This window comes from Cyanistes caeruleus, chromosome Z, assembly GCF_971803275.1.
Source record: "Cyanistes caeruleus chromosome Z, bCyaCae1.hap1.1, whole genome shotgun sequence".
Classification (NCBI taxonomy): domain Eukaryota; kingdom Metazoa; phylum Chordata; class Aves; order Passeriformes; family Paridae; genus Cyanistes; species Cyanistes caeruleus.
Window position 1 is genome coordinate 32486320 of NC_141732.1, and position 18522 is coordinate 32504841.

At 37.9% G+C, this 18522-nt stretch overlaps 1 long non-coding RNA gene across 1 annotated transcript in view; it reads right to left on the reverse strand.

Annotated features, from left to right (window-relative positions):
- Positions 1–13716: 13716 nt before the first annotated feature.
- LOC111941325 (uncharacterized) overlaps positions 13717–18522 on the reverse strand; it is a 9761-nt gene continuing 4955 nt past the window's right edge. The window contains exons 3-4 of the long non-coding RNA XR_015280681.1: positions 16552–16603; positions 13717–15339 (exon numbers count right to left, since the gene is read on the reverse strand). This is a non-coding gene — a long non-coding RNA (uncharacterized LOC111941325). The remainder of the gene's footprint in view (positions 15340–16551; positions 16604–18522) is intronic.

Below are 18522 nucleotides of genomic sequence, written 5' to 3' on the forward strand. Positions count from 1 at the left end.
GTAGGTAGAAACATGTTTCTATTGGAACATGTTTCAGTGTCTACTTTTCAGTTTAAAAAAACACAGGATAGAATATGAGCCAGGCATGAAAACATGAAGTAAGATTTGTGAATAGAAAACTTTCTGCATGGTGTTTGTGGTTTCTTAAGTAGTGAGGCTTATGTAGAAATGGGAAAACAACAATTTACATGTATGCAAGAGATATCTAGACTCTGAGTCAGCCCTCTACTGGAAGATGAATTTTAAAATCAGTATATGGTCAGGGATAACCTATAGCATAGGTGAAGCATATTCTCACATTCAAGGCAAATGATTGCTATGCAGACGAAGCTATGATAAGCCAAAATTAAGTGTCCTATGGGACTCTTTTATGCAATAAAATTAGAGACTTGGAAAGACTCAAGAACACCTAACAAAGAAATTACATATTCTAGTCCTTTGAAAACAATGCAAGAATGTACATCCCCAAAGGCACTATGTCAATATAGAGTAGAAAGCAGGGAGATCTAAGCTGAGTCATCTGTTCTAATCAACACCATTCATGTGATCATGTGTGCCATTTCTCCAAGTGTTTTTTCACCTCATCAATTCAGTACTTAATGCATTTACAATTCTTCATGAGACAAAAATAGCTGTGTCTTATACACAAGGCATAAACATAAAAATTAAAGATATAAACTGTTGGTTTAAATGTAAATATAGCTGAAGTAATTTAAACAAACCTTTTTCACTTAAATTTACTTTTTCATAAGAGTTTCTTTTGAGGAAAAGATGCCTTGCAGTATACCCAGCCTTGGGATTCTGACTTTTGAGGCCTTTTCCTGTACTATAGGTCAGAATTCCTTATGAAAGTCATATTAGAGGTATGTGTTTTATGAATATGATATCAGCAGCTTGCTGTTTTATGGGGAATAAAACAGAGAGCACAATAGAACAGAAAAAGGAGCCTAGTATCTTAGGCCTAGTTAAATAGAAACCATGGGAGAGACAAATGCAGGTTAACTACTCCCCGGGGCAGAAGTGACCAAGAGATAAGTTGTGAAACTTTGTAATGATTACCAGGTAACTGATGTCATGACAAATGTGTAACCAATAGGAGATTGTTAGCAAAAATAGAACCCTATATAAGTGCCATACAAGTAAAAACACATAAAATTGCATTGTAAACTCTACAAAATTGGCTTCTGATCTTGACTCAGATGTCCCCTTCTCTCAATTGCTGATAATTGGTGCCCTGTGCAAGGAGTAAGAACTAGCCTATCTGCACGGTAATTGACAAGCTCCCTGGACCTGGAAGTGCTGGTGAAAGAACCAAGAGTGGGCCTGAAAAAAAGGAGATGAACCAGGGAGAACATGAAAAAAAATATATCTAAAGAAGAGAGATGCATTTTCAAACTAATGCTTGCTTTGCTTGCAAAACATGGCAAATCCTTGCCAAGTCTGGACTTGAAGCATATTCTTAAATGGGTGGCTGTTAAGCACCCCAATGTCACTACCTCCTCTATTTTTGCAAGTGCTTGTTTGGGATGATGTGGGGGTTATGCTCTGTGATTTAGCTACTACGGGACATGAGCCAGAAATGTGCATGCTCTGGCCTTGGAGGGTGATTTTTGAGTGATTAAAAAAACAAGAGCAGTCTCAGGCTCTTGCTGATCCCACTGGCCCCCTACCCCAATCTGACTCTTCCTGCTCACCTGAAACTGGTGTCTCTGTTACTGAAGAGCAGCCACAGCCATCAAATCCCCACCCAGTCAAAGGAGGGGAAGGCACTCTATACCATGGTCATTAGCAGCCTCTGTCACTGTCCACAGCTCTAGCAGTGAGGAGGAGGGAGACCCCTTCAATCCCGGGCCAATAGATCCAGATGCTGAGCTTGACTTATTCCCTCCTTACCCTCACGATAACTGGATGTGACTAAAGAAAAAGGCTCTTAAGGAGGGTGTTTTCAATATCTCAGTGAAAATAGACGTGCCAGTCATGTTTCACAGTGCCAGGGAAAAAAACTCACAATGGGAGCTCCTCACTTACTTGGAAATTAAGGAACTACAAGACATGGCTACAGAACACAGCCTGGGGGGTCTCCTTATTTTGCTAATTATTTATGGTCCACATTGTCAACTCATGACCTCTCGTGATTAAAAAGGACTGGCAAACTTATGATTAACCCCAACTCAATATGCCATTTTTGATGCTCAGTAGAAAAAGGGGAAGGCAAGATCCAAAACTCCAAGTATTTGCCCTCGGTTCTGCAAAAGGAGGCATTATGCTATTCAGTGTCAATCCGAGTATGATTTTGAAGGGCATCTGATATCGGGAAACTGAAGCTGGAGCACAGGGAAGCACCATGCACAGATACAAATGCCTCAGAGTGGACCACAGAAAGCCTCAACCTGGCTGTCACAAGCAGCATTCACAGATCCACTGCAGACCTACAACCTGCCACAGCAGGGAGTGCCAGACTGGACCTGACAACCTCCATCACAGTAACATTACTTGATTCATCTGTTCATTTGCTTCCCACAGGAGTTTTCAAAACTCCAGGGCAGCGTGTGCATGCATAGCTTTTAGGTTGGTCATCCACCTCTTTCATGGGACTGTTTGCCTTCCCTGGGGTTATAGACTCTGACTCTGACAAAGATAATAATCATGGCTTGGACACCTTAACCACCTTGTACTGTGCCCCAGTGAACTAAAATAACTCAACTGATTTTACTTCCCCAAACCATGAGTGCACCTTTCACAGACAAAAGGTGAACAGGAAGATTTGGATCCACTAAAACACCCCAAGAATGCTGGTCACAACCTATATTAGAACAACGTCCCCCCATGCCAATGTACCCTGGCATTAAAAGGACAAAAGATAACACTTGTAGCCTTATAGACACAGGGGCTGATGTTACAGTTATCTCTCAAGCTAAATGGTCCCCACAATGGTCCTTTGTTGAAGTGCCCCAGGTGCTTTCAGGCTTTGTGGGGTAGGTGTCAAAGCCACCACTTGATACAGATCAAAGGTGCTGAGGGACACTTCCCCTCAGTCAAACCCTTTGTGCTACCAGTGCAGATGGTACTGAGGGGGAGGTATGTTCTCTCTCAATGGGACTCTTTGCTTATCATTATTTTATTTTTTTTTTTTTTACTACTTCCAGTCAACCCATGAAGGCATTCAAGCCCTAAAGGTGTAAACAAACCACAAGTAAATGATGGACTTAACTAAGTCAGCTTCTGAGAAATCACAGACTTAATAAATTGATAAGAAATTTAGTTAAAAAAGCTTATATATAAAACATATATATACTTTTATATATATATATATATATATATATATATATATATATATATATACTTATATATATATACTTATATAAAAAAGTTTTAAGCATTATATTATGTACATTCTAGTTATTCCTTTTATTTTACAGTGTGTGCAAAAATTAATATACAAGTCACTTAAGAGAGTATTTTTGGTTAAACAGGAAGAGGGAAGTATGGGGAATAAAACAGAGAGCACAACAGAACTGAAAAAGGAGATTAGTGTTTTAGGCTTAATCAAACAGAAACAATGGGAGAGACAGACACAGATAACTACTCCCTGGGGTAGAAGTGACCAAGAGATATGTTGTATAACTGTAATGATTACCAGGTAACTGATGTTATGAACAATGTGTAACCAATGGGAGATTGTTAGCAAAAATAGAACCCTATATAAATGCCATGCAAGTAAAACCCTCTAAAAACACCTTGTATACTCAATAAAATTGGCTTCTGATCTTTACTTATATGTCCCCATCTCTCAATCACCGATACTGTATGCTTTAACAAGATCTTGTTTTGACAAGATATGTGTTAAATTAATCTACCATGCACTTTCAGCTGAAGGAGATCAAGTGTAGCAACCAAATTGTGTGCCAAAGAGTTTTAGAGAGAAGCAGAGAGAAGCCTTTTGGCCAGGTGAGATAAATATGACATTGATTATGCGGATAACTCTGCTTAGACTTATTACTAATATAGTATCAAATATTAATGAAGTATATATCAATCAATCAATCAATCAGGTGTAAAACATCAACAGGTCTAAAAGGTTATGGTATAAGTAAGTCTGGATAGAAACATACCAGTTTGCAGTCTTTGGCCTTACAGAATGCACAATTATAAAGAAGTAAACCACCTATGGAGCTACTTTAGGGTTTATCTCCATATGTGTCCAGAACTTAGTGCTTTTACTGATGTATTCAAAAGTGAGAGTTCTGGTCTTGGGATTCCTTATCTACCTCCAAAGGTGTCCCTGCTGGAGTAGGGGTCAAGATTCACTTGGAAGTTGCCTGCAACCTTGGGAGACCAGTTTGTTCAGCTGTCCCAGTCTCTAGCAGCATCTAATATCATTTTGCAGGACAATGTGTACCAAAGCCAATTGCAAAACAACGTCCCCATCTCTGGAATGCATCAATTGTGCAAGCATTCAGACAGTTCCTTTGGCAATTCCCAGCTTGCGGAATTCCCACCTGGTGGATTTGTTAGGACAAATCATACTGCCTATGTGTAAGGTATGTAGGAGGGTTCGAGGAGGGATGAACAGAAATATTTGACTATGTTTTGTCATTGTAACATTAAGAATATCTTTTTAGAGCTAAAACTCAGCAGCTTCAGGCAATTCCTTTGTTTGAAAATAATCCTAATGATGAAAGTCAATGTCCATAAATCATTCATAACATCACAAAATTGATGAGGGTGGAAGGGACATTTGCAGGACCTCTGTAGGTCCTCAAGTCTTACAGCCCTCACCCTCTTAGACTAGATTCCTCAGGTCTGGTCTAGTCAGTTTTTTAATTTCTTGAACAAGGAAGACTTCACAAACTCTCTGGGAAACCTCTTCCAGTGGCCAAAGATCTCACAGCAACACAAGTGGTATTTTTTCATTACTTCTTGTCCTGTCACTGAGGATGACTCAGAAGAGCTTGTCTCCAAGTTCTTCTCATCCTCCTATAAAGTATTTATATAAATGCAAAAATCCCCTGGACCTTTCTCTTCTGAAGATGAACATTGTCAGCTCTCAGAATTTCCTCGTAAGAGAAGTCACTTCACCAACTTTATGGCCCTTCACTGAACTACCTTCTGTAAGTTCATGTCTTTCCTGCCAGGAGGAGTGCAGAATTTGGCCCAGAATTCCAGACGCTCAGTCTCACCAGAACTGAGAGGGAAGGACTTAATTTGGTGGTAAGAATCCTTCTATAGACCAAGGGGGAATTGTTCTTTATAGTAAGAGTACTTTGTTCAGTAGGAAAAGCTAGGACCTTTCTCTGCTGAGTTACTTTCCCATTGATTGGCCCCCAGCATGTCCTCAGAACTTTTCAACTCCTATGGCAGGAGCTGGTAATTCCACGTATAATGAATTTCCTGACAGTTTCTACTTCCATCTGTGAGGTTTCTCTGAATGGCAGGAAAAAACATCTACTATGTCAACCAAACATTCCAATTCTGTGTCATATGTAAACTCGCTGAGGATGCACTTTGTCTCATCATTCAGATCATTAATAAATATTCAAATTATAGTGGAGACAGTATCCACCCCAGGCTCACAATACTGGTGAATGGCCTGCATGAACTGCATGCCACTCATACAATCATTTCAGCCCACTGGCATTTGAAAACATGTCTGATAGTTTTGTCAGTTTCCAGGCCACATCACTCTCCACTTACATGTCACATACTCAAGCTATATGTCCTTGGGGATGTTCAGGATACAGCCTCAAGACCTTTGAAAAGACAAGGTAAATAATATTCACTATTCTCTGCTCATCCATAAAACCGGTATCTCATCATAGACAGCTATCACACAGTTTCTCATCTCCATAAATCTGTGTGTTGACTACTTCCAATCACCTTCATATCCTTAATGCTCTTGCAAATGGCTTCCAAAATTATTTTCTCCGTTACCCACACCACAGCTGAAGTGAGGCTGTGTCCTGGTTTCAGCTGGGATAGAGTTAGTTTTCTTCTCTGCAGCAGGTACAGTGCTGTGTTTGGGTTCAGTATGATAGCAATGTTTGTAACACACAGATGTTTTGGTTGTTGATCAGGAGTGGTTATTCTGAGACAAAGGCTCCAGTTTTCCATGCTCTGCCAGTGAGTAGGTGCACATAAAGCCAGAAGGGAGCATGGCCAGGAGCATGACCAACTCAAACTGGCCACAGGGTTATTCCACAATGCAGAAAGTCATGTCCAGTATATAGACTGGAAGGAGTTGTCCAGGACATTGGTCGATGGATGGTGAGCAATTGTACTGTCTCTCAAGTTTTATTCCTTTCCCTCTTTTAGCTTTTCAAAATAGTAATAATATTAATAGTAACAACAGCTACTACTAATTAATTTATACAATAAACTGTTTTTTTATCTCAAGTTGAAAGTTTTAGCTTTAACCTATTCTCTTCCCTATCCCACGGATGGAGACTTGTGAGTGAGTGAGTGGCTGTGTGGTACTTCAGCAGCCAGGTGGGATTAAACCAATGCAGGATGATGGATTTATAATTCCTCAGGTGTTTCTTGACCTTTTTGAACATAAAGGTGACATTTACCATCTTTCAGTTGTGAGAAACCTGCCCTAGTCTCCGTGAACTATCACCAATAATTCCAAATAGCCTTACGATGAAATAAACCATCAGCACTTGGGAGTGCAAGTTGTCCACTCTCATAGGCTTGTGTATCTACAGTTTGCTCGTGTGTTCCCTAACTTGATCCTCTTCCTCACCTGAAAAGGTGGATGGACTTTAATTTTCTTAATACTGTCTGTAGAGGCACTGAACTTTACAAGAGGCAAAAATTTGAATTAGAATTATGTTAATATACTTTAAATCTTTCAAAAAATCACTTGGTTGTGTGGAGATTTTAAAACACGTCACAATTGTCAAATTGAGGTATACAAATCCTTAGGATAGAGAGAATCATAAAAAATAACATTTTTGTACTCTTCAGTTAGCATTACTCACATATACTCACCACTGGTGAATGAAAAATGTCTTTCAGAAATAAGAAATCTTATTAATAGGATTACAAAATCTTTGAAGGTTATTTTAATCTTTTTTCACTGAAATCTATGGTGCAGCTAACATTAATGACAACGGAATTAAAATAACAAGGAAAATTTTTGAAATATTTTTTCCATCTTATCATCACATTTTCTGCTTCTCACCCTAAAACAAATAAATGACAAGAAACTACAAGATTAGATGACTATCTTCTTTATATCTTCTATCTGTGTCCTCACTCTTTTTAAAAGAGTTTGCAAAGTAAGAAATATGTTTCTCCTTAGGGTTGTTCCAAATCCAATGTACAATTAATCAACTCAACTAACAGAATGGTAAAAAATAAAGAGAAATTTCTTTCAAAAATGCAATCTGAAACAAACTCCAGAGGATGTATTGAGTGGGCTTTTCTTCTGAGCTGCATATTATTTTACTTTCTAATATTTCAGTTCATTAACTTTAATATAATTTTCCTGAACTGGCAGATCTCTAACTTTATAACATAGATAAATAAAATACCAATTAATTATTTTATTATGGTTCTGATTATGCTTCATCTTCTGCAGAACAGCAGAGTCTTTTGTCTTTCATAAATTAAATGTTACTTCCAATATATTCAATCAAATCTCTAAAAGCCACAAATAGCCTTTAAATTTACATGCACACACCCTTTTGTGGTTTTTCTTAAAGTGTACAATGTCAGAGTACATATAAATGGTGTGGAAGTCAATTAAAATATACAAGCAAAGTTGAAGTGCAAGTGTTCAGTTAATATAATCTTTCTCCTGACAGAGAGTGAGACGAAATGGATTCAAGGAATTTGTTTCCTGGTCCCGGGATTCTCTCATTAACAGCACACCAGTGCTTGATAGGGAAAAGGTATGCACAAGCTGGCAATAACTGATCTGCTTCAAATGTCTGGTAATCCAAAGTGATCAACTTCTCCCTTGGAAGCATGTATTTTACTAGTTAGGGAAAAGAATCTTCAAACTGTACAAAACCATGTTGAAAGATGGTCACTCCCCAGTACTTACTTAAAGTAATGGAATAAGAACAAAATCACTTAGGTGACCTGAAACACTAAACAATATTCTCTTATAATTTTTTGTACATAAGTTTGCTTACTAAGTGTTCAGGAACACAGACTCCTGACAAATATTTAGTTTTCACTTCATGCACCATTCTGGACCCTGCTTTGTCCCATCACAAAATGTTACTCAGCATCATATTTCACATGAAGGCACTCAGCGTTTAAAGTTTACAAATACCCAAATCATGCAGTTCTTAATGCTCTCTCTGTTATTTAAAAGAGGAATCAACATGCTCACAGGTAACAATATCATCTCTCCTCTGCCTACACAAATAGGGCCTTGGCAGGCCTTGAGCAGAAGCTGTATGAGAAGCAGCTGAGGTTAGTTGGTCTTTTCAGCTTGGAGAAGACTGAAGGGAGACCCCACTGCAGTTACAGCTTCCTTGTGAGAGGAGGGCCAGGCACTGATCTCTTCTTTCTGCTGACCTGTGACAGGACCCAAGGGAATGCCCTGGAGTTTTGTCATAGTAGGTTTGAGTTGGATTTGAGGAGAATGTTCTTCCCTCAGAGGGTGGTTAGACATTGTAATTGGCTTCCCAGGGAAGCTGCAACAGCACCAAGCCTGACAGAGTTTGAGAAGCTTTTGAAGAATAATCTCAGGCACATGATGTAACTCTTGGGGATGGTGCTGTTCCGTGCCAAGAGATGGACTCCATGATCCTGATGGGTCCCTTCCAACTCAGCATATTCTGTGATTCTTTAAAATAAAGATGTCAACAGATACAGACAAATTAATTTAAAAAGTACCTCTCCGATGGTTTCTAAATAATCAGTTATATCTATCTAAAATTCTTCCAGCTTTACCTCTAACAGTTAAACTCCATGGATTGATTAATATGTTAAAAATCCTCCATTTCAAACCACAGCTTCAGTACTTCCGTCATTTAATTTAAGGTGTTTATATTAAACTTCTACATTTCTTCTCTTAGGCATCCTGATCCACAATGTCCATAACATTAGCACTGTATATATGCACGAACTTCAGCTTTACAAATTTTCTTTTGTACCAGTCAAATGCTCGTGGCAGCAGAGTTTTCAGAGATGGATGTGCAAGTGATAGTAAATCATTGTAATTCCATGACAGTAAATGTATAGACAGTGATTTACTGCAGTTGCTTCAAGTCTAGCGTTGTATTATTATAAATTCAGTATCTTCTTTCAAATAAGAAGTTATACTAGCTTCAAACATGCACACGCTAAAGGATAATCAAGTCCTCTAATTTACACCATTTCTCATCCATGTCCTCTTCTGTCTTTCCCTGGGAAATAAGAAGGAGAGGACTGAGATCCCACTTTCTTTTTGTTCTACTTTACAGAAAATTTGTTCTATTTTATAGGAAATAGCTAAGTGTTCAGTGGCTTGGATGGCTGTCAGTTAAATGTGGTGAAAGAGGTGGTCTCTGCACATTTCTCTTCTATTGAAGAGAGTCCTGGTAGCAAAGGGAGATTATTGTTGATGGAAGAGACAAAAAGTTGTTGATGAATACACTAAGTTGAAACAAGAAAGAAGGAACAAATACTAACCTCCATGTTATGGTTCCTTTTCTGGGGGGTGGAGCACATCTTCGCAGACAAACTGATTCAGCCTGGAGAAGTGGAGGCTCCAGGGAGGCTTTATCATCTTCCAATACCTAAACAGGGCCCACAGGAAAGTAGGAGAGGGTCTTTTTAAAAGGGCATGCAGACTGGTATGGTTGTATAAACTGACACAGGGTAGATTTATATCAGATATTACAAAAAATGTTTTTACCCTAAGACACTGGAAGAGATTTTTTAGAGAAGTTGTGAATGCCCTATCCCTGGAAGTGTTCAAGGCCAGATTGGATGGGGCTCTGAGCAACTTGGATTAGTGGAAGGTGACCATGCCCAGAGCAGGGAGCCTGCAACTACATGACCTTTATGATTCCCTTCCAGATCAGACCAGTCTGTTATTCTGCAACACTTTTCAAAGTACCTTTTCAAAACAGAAAAGTTGAAGAATATGCTATATATGGACCTACACAGAAGTAATTCTGGACTCAATTAATTGCAAAATCATGACTCGTTTTCTGGTCTATCATAAAATTTATGCCCTTTTGAACTGTTCATGTATTTTCACGTCAGAAAGAGCAATCAGATATGACAGATGTATCTGCATCTGCAGGAATGAAGCAAAAAGGAATTGGAAGAATAATCTCCCCTGAAGGAAACAATGGAAAGAAATGTTTCTGTAAGGTGTTCTCTCTACTGTCTGGCAAAATTGCTTCTGCTTATGTGATCAGACCTTGAAAAATAGAGTGGCACACAAAGAAATATTTTTATATCACAAAGCTGTTATATTACATTCTTCCTACTATATTAGAGGAGTCATAATTTTTATGACCATTGCTGAAATGCTTTCTGAAGAGAAAACCAACACATGACATCTGCTGGGTTTAACAGAATGTCAAAGTAGCAATCATCAGGAAACAGCAAAATACTTGTTTTGGGATTGCTTCTGAAAATATGGTGAGAACATTTTAATAATTTTAAATTCCATGCCACTTTTTAAAGAAGAAACTGAGGCTTAATTGCCCACCATATTTATAGGATATTTATAAATTCTCAAATGAAAAGCCAGCCTACTTCATTATGGTTTAAATCTGTGTTTCATAGACTTATCTACAAAGTCTTTAAGCTAAATCCTGAATCTTAGTCCTTTATTCCTCTGTTACTTCATAATTTTTCACACAGAGCTCTTTGGGAGAAATTTCCAGAAGACCAGAATACAGAATCATGAGCCTGAGTGATATGCATTACTCATCTCAGAGACAAAGAGAGGTTTCCAGGAAAAAAAAAATCAAACTAACCTTATTTGCCTATCACATGCTAGTAGTGAACTGAGTAGCTACTGACATTAGAACTAAGTTATTTCTAAACCAAGTGTCTAATATACTCCACTTTCTTGGTAAACATATTGAAATGGGGTATTTCCTACTAAAGCTACTTTTATTCTATCCTTTCATTAAAGTTAGTCTTAAAGGACATATTTCAGAAGAATATATATTTAAGTCTCCAAATCCTTAATAGCATTTTTTAGAGGAACTATATTATCCCTCTGATCTTACAGGATAAAGAACTAATTACTATTGGCTGGGTATTGGCAAAGTAGCAGACACTGATCTTTCTCTGTGCAACTCTGGATTTTAGCTCTCCATATCCATATATCTAGTGCATGATCTACCAGAAACAAGAAGTTATTTTTCATCAAAATTGAGCAAAAATGGAAAGAAACCTTTAAAAAAATTATACTAGATAAACTGATTCTTTTTTTCTCATGCTGCTATATTTAATTGAGTAATAATTCTTCCATCCAGTAGTTCCTCAGCCACAGCTCTAAAAAAAGATTTCCAGAATGAAAAACACATGCATACAATTATTATACAGTTTCTCAGAAAGTTCAAACAATTCCTGCTTTGATGTATGTTTCCAATTAAGCTTGGAAATACATAACCTATTTCAAACAGATCTACATGACATTGAAAGCAAAAAAACCACCCACAACAAAAAGATACGGAAATTAAAAAAAAAAAAAAAAAAAAAAAAGGAATACAATAGCCAGGTATTGCTCAGGTCTCTCTTTTCTTAGGTGACAGGTGATCATAATGTGTCATTTTGATACAAAGCACAATATCACACAAGAACAGTAGATGGAAGGCATTTTACAAATTGTACAATTATGAGCTCATGTTATTGAGGATATACTCCCATTACCACTGGAAAAGAGTCAAAGTATGCTTGCTTTTTCCCTGAAAAGACAGCCTCCCTCCCTCCCTCCCTCCCTCCTTCCTTCCTTCCTTCCTTCCTTCCTTCCTTCCTTCCTTCCTTCCTTCCTTCCTTCCTTCCTTCCTTCCTTCCTTCCTTCCTTCCTTCCTTCCTTCCTTCCTTCCTTCCTTCCTTCCTTCCTTCCTTCCTTCCTTCCTTCCTTCCTTCCTTCCTTCCTTCCTTCCTTCCTTCCTTCCTTCCTTCCTTCCTTCCTTCCTTCCTTCCTCCCTCCCTCCCTCCCTCCCTCCCTCCCTCCCTCCCTCCCTCCCTCCCTCCCTTCCTTCCACACTTCCACACTTCCTTCCACACTTCCTTCCTCCCTTCCGCACTTCTGCACTTCCTTCCTGTTAATCTGCACCTCAGTGTAGATCAGAGTGGAATGACACTGAACAATTGGTGCTTAAATATGTATATATATATATGTATATATATTTATATATGTATATATATAAAGTAAAAATATTACATAAGAAATTGCATAAGGGAAAAGGAAGGAAGAGAGAGAAGAGAAAAAATGTATCGCCACCCATAGACCTCACAGTGGGACTTGATTCTGGCAGTTTAGCTGTTGGTTGGTCAAAGTGATGTTCCCCATCCATTGGGGGTGGGGGAAGAAACAGGCAAAACACAAAGTCCAGTGGGTTAAAATACACTGAGGCTCAGCAGGAAGACTCAGGTACCTCCCCTGTCTTAGAGGATGTTTTACTCTGTCCCTTGCAATACACTCTGGATCTGTTGCAATGTTTTTGGATCACATGGAGTCCTCTGGTTCAAGGCCTCAGCAGTGGGTCCAGGGGCACTATGGGGGTTTTGATTTTTCGTGACACCTTCTAAGACATGACAGCTGCTTCTAATATCAGTTCAGATGAGCTGTAATGCCCCATGAGATCTTCTCCGTTACTCATAACAGTTCAGTCTCTCACACTTTCTTAAGCCATTCTTCAAACAGATTTTGTTTTATTTTATTTTTCATTTATTTTTACCTTAAATTTTTAAATACTATTAAAACTTAATTCACTTTTTCTTGGCTAATATTTCAAATTTAGAAGGCTCTATATAAGGACCTACTATGGATGACACATTAAAAATACATTATTTCAAATTTAAACATAATAAATAAAACTTCTACTTTTATGGAACCCAGACTATGAAGAAATTTTTAAAACAAGATTGTCCCTTTCAAAATTCTTTTTTTTCTCAGTGATTTTTTCAAGACTGTCATGGTTTCATTACTGCACTGAACTAAAAAGAATAAAGCTAAACAAGTGTTTCAGTAGGTGCTAAGTACCAGTTGTCCCTTATAACTTTTTAAAGCAAAATGAAACTGGAGAATTTTAAGGTCCAAATTCTGTCATAACATCTTGGAGTTAGGACTGTGAAAAGTACTTGAAAGTTCTGTGAAGTACCATGCAATCATGGACTTCCAAATTAGTACTCTTTCTTGTGAAATTTGAATTTTAATAGAAATTAAAATATTAGAAGTAATTTAAATTATATTAAAAGTAGTCTTTCATCTATCACTTTAAAAAAGGTATGTTTTTAATGCATTAAAAATAGTTTCAATATGGATTTTATTTTATATAGAATAGACCAAATGAATTGAAATGAAAATATAATAGTGTAAATCACTAATGCAGAAATCAAGCATCTGAAATTCTAATACATAAGGGAATTTCAGATACACCATATTTCCTCTTAACTAATTTTCTATTTTACAGGAGACACTGGTAGAGCTCTGCTTCATTTGCTTCAATATCCTTGAACTACAGACCTGTGGTTAAAAAAAAAAATAATTTTTTGAAGTAAAAAAGAAAATGCTTTGAGTAATTTTTCAGGTCAAAAACTCTTTTTATTTACTTTGTTATTCCAAGCAAAAAACATTTTCCAGACATCCTGATACCTGAAGTGTATGTGAATTACTTTTAGAAAGACACTAATGTGGTTAATACAGCATGGAACATAAAAATCATAGTGAGAAAACATATAAAAAAAGAACAGCTAAAATGTTTTAATCTTTAAACTAGTGATGCAATGTCAGCGTCACAAAACTTTTAATTTTCTTCATAAAAACTCTTTTAACAGTGACATGCATTTCAGAGTACATATTGTTTAAACAATTAGTTTACAAGATTTTCAGCTGCAGTGTTTGGTCTTAGTTGTGTCCTGCATTGTCAGCACAGTGCCTGTAGGGTAACACATGGCTTTTTTTTGCAAACCTTGCGTTCAGGCAATGGGCACACATATCATCATCTTACAGAGGCTTTCTCACTTATTTTTCCTTCATCTTGAACATGTGAAGATGAAGTAGAGCTGAAAGACAAATACATAGATCTTGCAAGCAAATGAGAATTTGCTTTTAGAGTTTAATTGTAATAGACTTGAATATATGCATTTTCAGAGGCACTTTTTAAATTTAAGTAATTTTTTGAGAATTCTTCATTCCCCAATCACCTAATCTATTTTGGTTTCAAAGTGTTATGGTGGATTCATCCTGTCTGGATTCCCGGCACCCAAAAAAGCTGTTTGTTTATTCATTCCTCTTCTCAGTGGGATAGGGGAAAGAAAATATAATGAAAGACTTGTGTCATGGGTAGAGATAGGGACAGGGAGAAATCACTCACCAGTTACTGTCATGGGCAAACAAACTAAATTTTGTGAAACCAATTCAATTTACTGTCAAGCAAATCAAAGTAAGGTAATGAAAAATAAAGCCAAACCATAGAAAATACTTTCCTCCACTCCTCCCTTCTTCTTGGCTTAAACTTCACTTGTTTTTCTACCTAACCCTGCAGCAGTGTAGGGCATGGAGAATGGGCACTGTGGTCAGCTCATGTGGCTTCTTCCTAGGGGAAGGACTCTGCACACTCTCCCTCTGCTCCCATGTGAATTCCCTCCACAGGATACAGTCTTCTGTGAACTTCTCCAATATGAATCCTTCCCACTGGTTGCAGATCATCACTACTGCCCCAGCATGGGTCTATTTCATGGGATTCCTTCAGGAACTGCTCCAATGCAGGCTTTCCATGGAGTCTCACACTCCTTTGGACATCTACCACTTCTAATGTGGGGTCATTCATCAGCTGCAGGTGGATCTCTGGTTCCCCATGGATCAATATGGGCTGCAGAGGCACTGCTGCTTCACCATGGTCAGCACTAGAGACTGCAGGGGAATCTCTGCCTCAACTCCTGGAGCATCTTCTGCCTCCAACTCCTCCACTAACTTTGGTGTCTGCAGAGCTGTTCCTCTCAAATGTTCTCACTCCTCCAGCAGATTTTATAAAGCACTTTTCCTCTTAGATCTCTCAGCCCATATGAGCTACCATCATTACTGAGGGGTTCGGCCTTGCCCTGTGGCAATGATGTCTTAGAGTCAGCTGGTATTGGCTCCCTCGAGGATGGGGGCAACTTCTGGCTTCTTCTTATAGAAGTCACCACTGAAGCCACCAAAATCTTGCCATGAAAACCCAATATAGCCATTTCAGATTAGTTTGGATGTCATAAAAATTTACAAGCCCCTACTGTTTGCTGTAATCTTCTGCTTGAAAGGGAAAATTTCAGGTTTTGACATTTACCCTGAAAACTTGCAATTATCTTTAACAATTCAAGTTGATTTTGTCCTCAGATGCACCAAAGCTTTTTCATTTTTTTAAATAATAACATCACATGTAGTATTTTCTCTCTACAGACACCAACACGTAGCTCATTGCTGAGCTCAAAAGGTGCTAGGATAATAGAATTTTTCATCCACTTTCTTTTTGCTTAACTGAGCACTGAGTTTTTAGTATTACAGGAGCAAGACTCCATGATTTTCTTAGACTGTCTCACTATGAACTGTGGTTGCCCGAAGATTACAGCCTCTGTTGCTAAACATAATGAGCAGCACCATCTGCATTTACCATCTGGCCTATGAAAACTTCTGATAAGTTCAGGAAGTGTTTGCGACAAGGAGAGACCTTCTTCCATGTCTGATCTCACCAAAATAATGAATATAAAATGATTGATGAATAAATATCATGGATTATGAATAATAACACCCATGAAAACATAATGGCAGTGATGTTTACAAGGCCTCAGAGGATTAAAGCATTGCAAGCAGGAGAATTTAGCTTTGTCTTTCAGGAAATGAAGAAGAAAGCAAAATAAGTGGTGAAATACAGAGAAGAACTTTTTTTCTCATGCATTTCCCCACGGAATTTTTTAATCTCAAACTGATTTACAGGATTGATTGTTGAAAAGATGAGAAGGTGACAAAGAGTAAAATAAGTATTTTGTTAGTAAAACACAAATCTGATAAGGTGATTGGCTAAAAACTAACTGCACGGTTCTAAAATGACATTGTTACTGTTACTACTCAGCACAAACTAGTTCCTCCTTAAAATATATAAACCCCAAAAAGTATTTTACTAAAATGGCAGATCCTTATTGCTAATTATCATTGATTTGAAATTAAATAGCAATAGTAAAAAAAGCCAGCAATAAGGTAAACCAAGCAGCACATCAAAGTACAGTAGCTCTTAAAAACTGCAAAAGCAGCTACGTGATGTTCAGAATCCATTAAGGTCATGTCATGGCATGGCATGGCATGGCAATTTTACTCCCCAGTTTAGTTCTCCCACTGAGACTCTTCAAATCACACTACTGCTCATTCTGTCCCCCACTCACCCTCTCTCTTTGGCGGGATGGAGATGAGAATTGAAGGCGCAAAAAGTAAAGACTGTGAATTAAAATAAGAACAACTTACTGAAAATAATAATAAGAAAATGAACAGAAGCAACAACAACACTAATGACAGAGGATGCAAGAAAATGCAAACAATTCACACAGAAACAATAGCACCTGATCTTTTCCTCTGTCACCCTATGTGCCCTGAAAGAAAGCCCTTCTCCCATCACTGGATAGTAATGTGAGGTGATATAGAATAACCCCTGTATCCTGATCATACGCCCCCCTGGCCACTGCAAAAGTTAACCCTGGTTTGAACCAGAACAGGTTAGAAATCAATTCTACACATAATTAGAGCTCATTAAAAATGCTCCTTATTTTTTATTTTGTCTTTTTTAGTCTGTTCCTGGTATAGTGTCTCCATTATGAAAGATACAGCAAAACTGATACATCACCAACAGAAAGATTCTGAAGTCACAATTCCCTCCAAGACCAGCTAGATCATCCATCATCAACAAAAAATACGTGACAAAAGACCAAAAACTAGCAAAAAACTGACAAACTACCATGAAACAGAGGGTAAAGAGAAAAAGAAACCCAAAGAAAACAACTGGGAGTTGAAAGAGAAATACACCTCCAAAAGATACAGTGAAAAAATTGGGAGCTATCTAATCATTTGCCAATAAATCTATCATGTTATAAAACCTCAGCCAGAAAAGAAAAAAAAAATAAGGTGTGAAGAAGTAATGAAGGAACACCATGAAAGCAAACAGGTGTCCTTGTTAACTGCCAAAATCACTGTCAGTTGCCTTTATTTGCAGCATTGCTGCCTATCAGCTGGGTAAATACTCGTTCCCATAGCATCTGAGTGGGAGTCACCTGTGAAACATCTGCAGTTACAAATATTTGCAAGCTGAAGAGAAATAGCTTGAGTTTTCATGTTTCTGTCATAAATATGGAACTAAAAAAGGAAATCTGATTTTCATTAAATTGGTTAATGCTTCAAAGTCTACCATTTGCAAAAGAATGAGGAAATAAGCAGCTTTTTCTCTTTTGTTGTTTTACTGCTTGCCTCAAGTTCAAAGAGGCCACTGGAATTTTGAGCAGTACACTTTTCTTCAGCAGGGAATATTTTGAAAATCACAATTCTCCTGTGTGATAAAGCTCTGATACAGAATCAGATAATGAGTTTCATTTCCCTGGGTGTCAGATTGCCTATTATCTGTACAGGAGTTTGACTCATATGTCAACTAATTCACTGACACCAAATGCCTGAAAATGCCAGAGCAAACTGGATGGAAGACCTGAAGATACAACGGAATTAAACTGTCTTAGAAAATATATATTTTGCCCTTGTTCTCTACCTCAGAATCAATGGGGCTTTTTTTCTGCATTGGCTACCATCACTTCTGAATAATTACTTTTAAGCTTTACTTTCAGATATGGGGCAATCTTGACATTGGTCCTAATGGACAAATTTCTGTGACATCCTCTGCTTGGTGCCCTTAGGAAAGCTCATTTGACACCAACTCTCCTCTGTTTCATGTGGCATTTCTCAGAGACTGTAGTTTGTTTTTTGGTCCAAGCTGCATGTACCCAAGTCACAGTCTGTTCCCTCCTCTTTGGAGAAAGAATTCTGCACCTATTTTTTCCATACAGACCCTTGTTCCAATATGGGAAGGAAATGGACATCTTTGAGCTACCCTAATACAAATGATTGGAGAGTTGGCCCTTTTCCTTCTTTTTGTTTGCTTTCCTAACCTGCAAATCACAGCTCTGCTAGCACCACCATCACTATATTTAATAAAATTTTGTCGGGGAAGAATTGGGGCTACAGTATTTCATAGATCAAAAATTTACCTAATGTTGGAGCGTTCTGAATTATGACGTTAACAGTGTTGTCTCAGTTCAATTTGGAGCAGAGTATGAAATAAGGAGTATTAAATCAGTTATTTCATACTGGGAAAACCT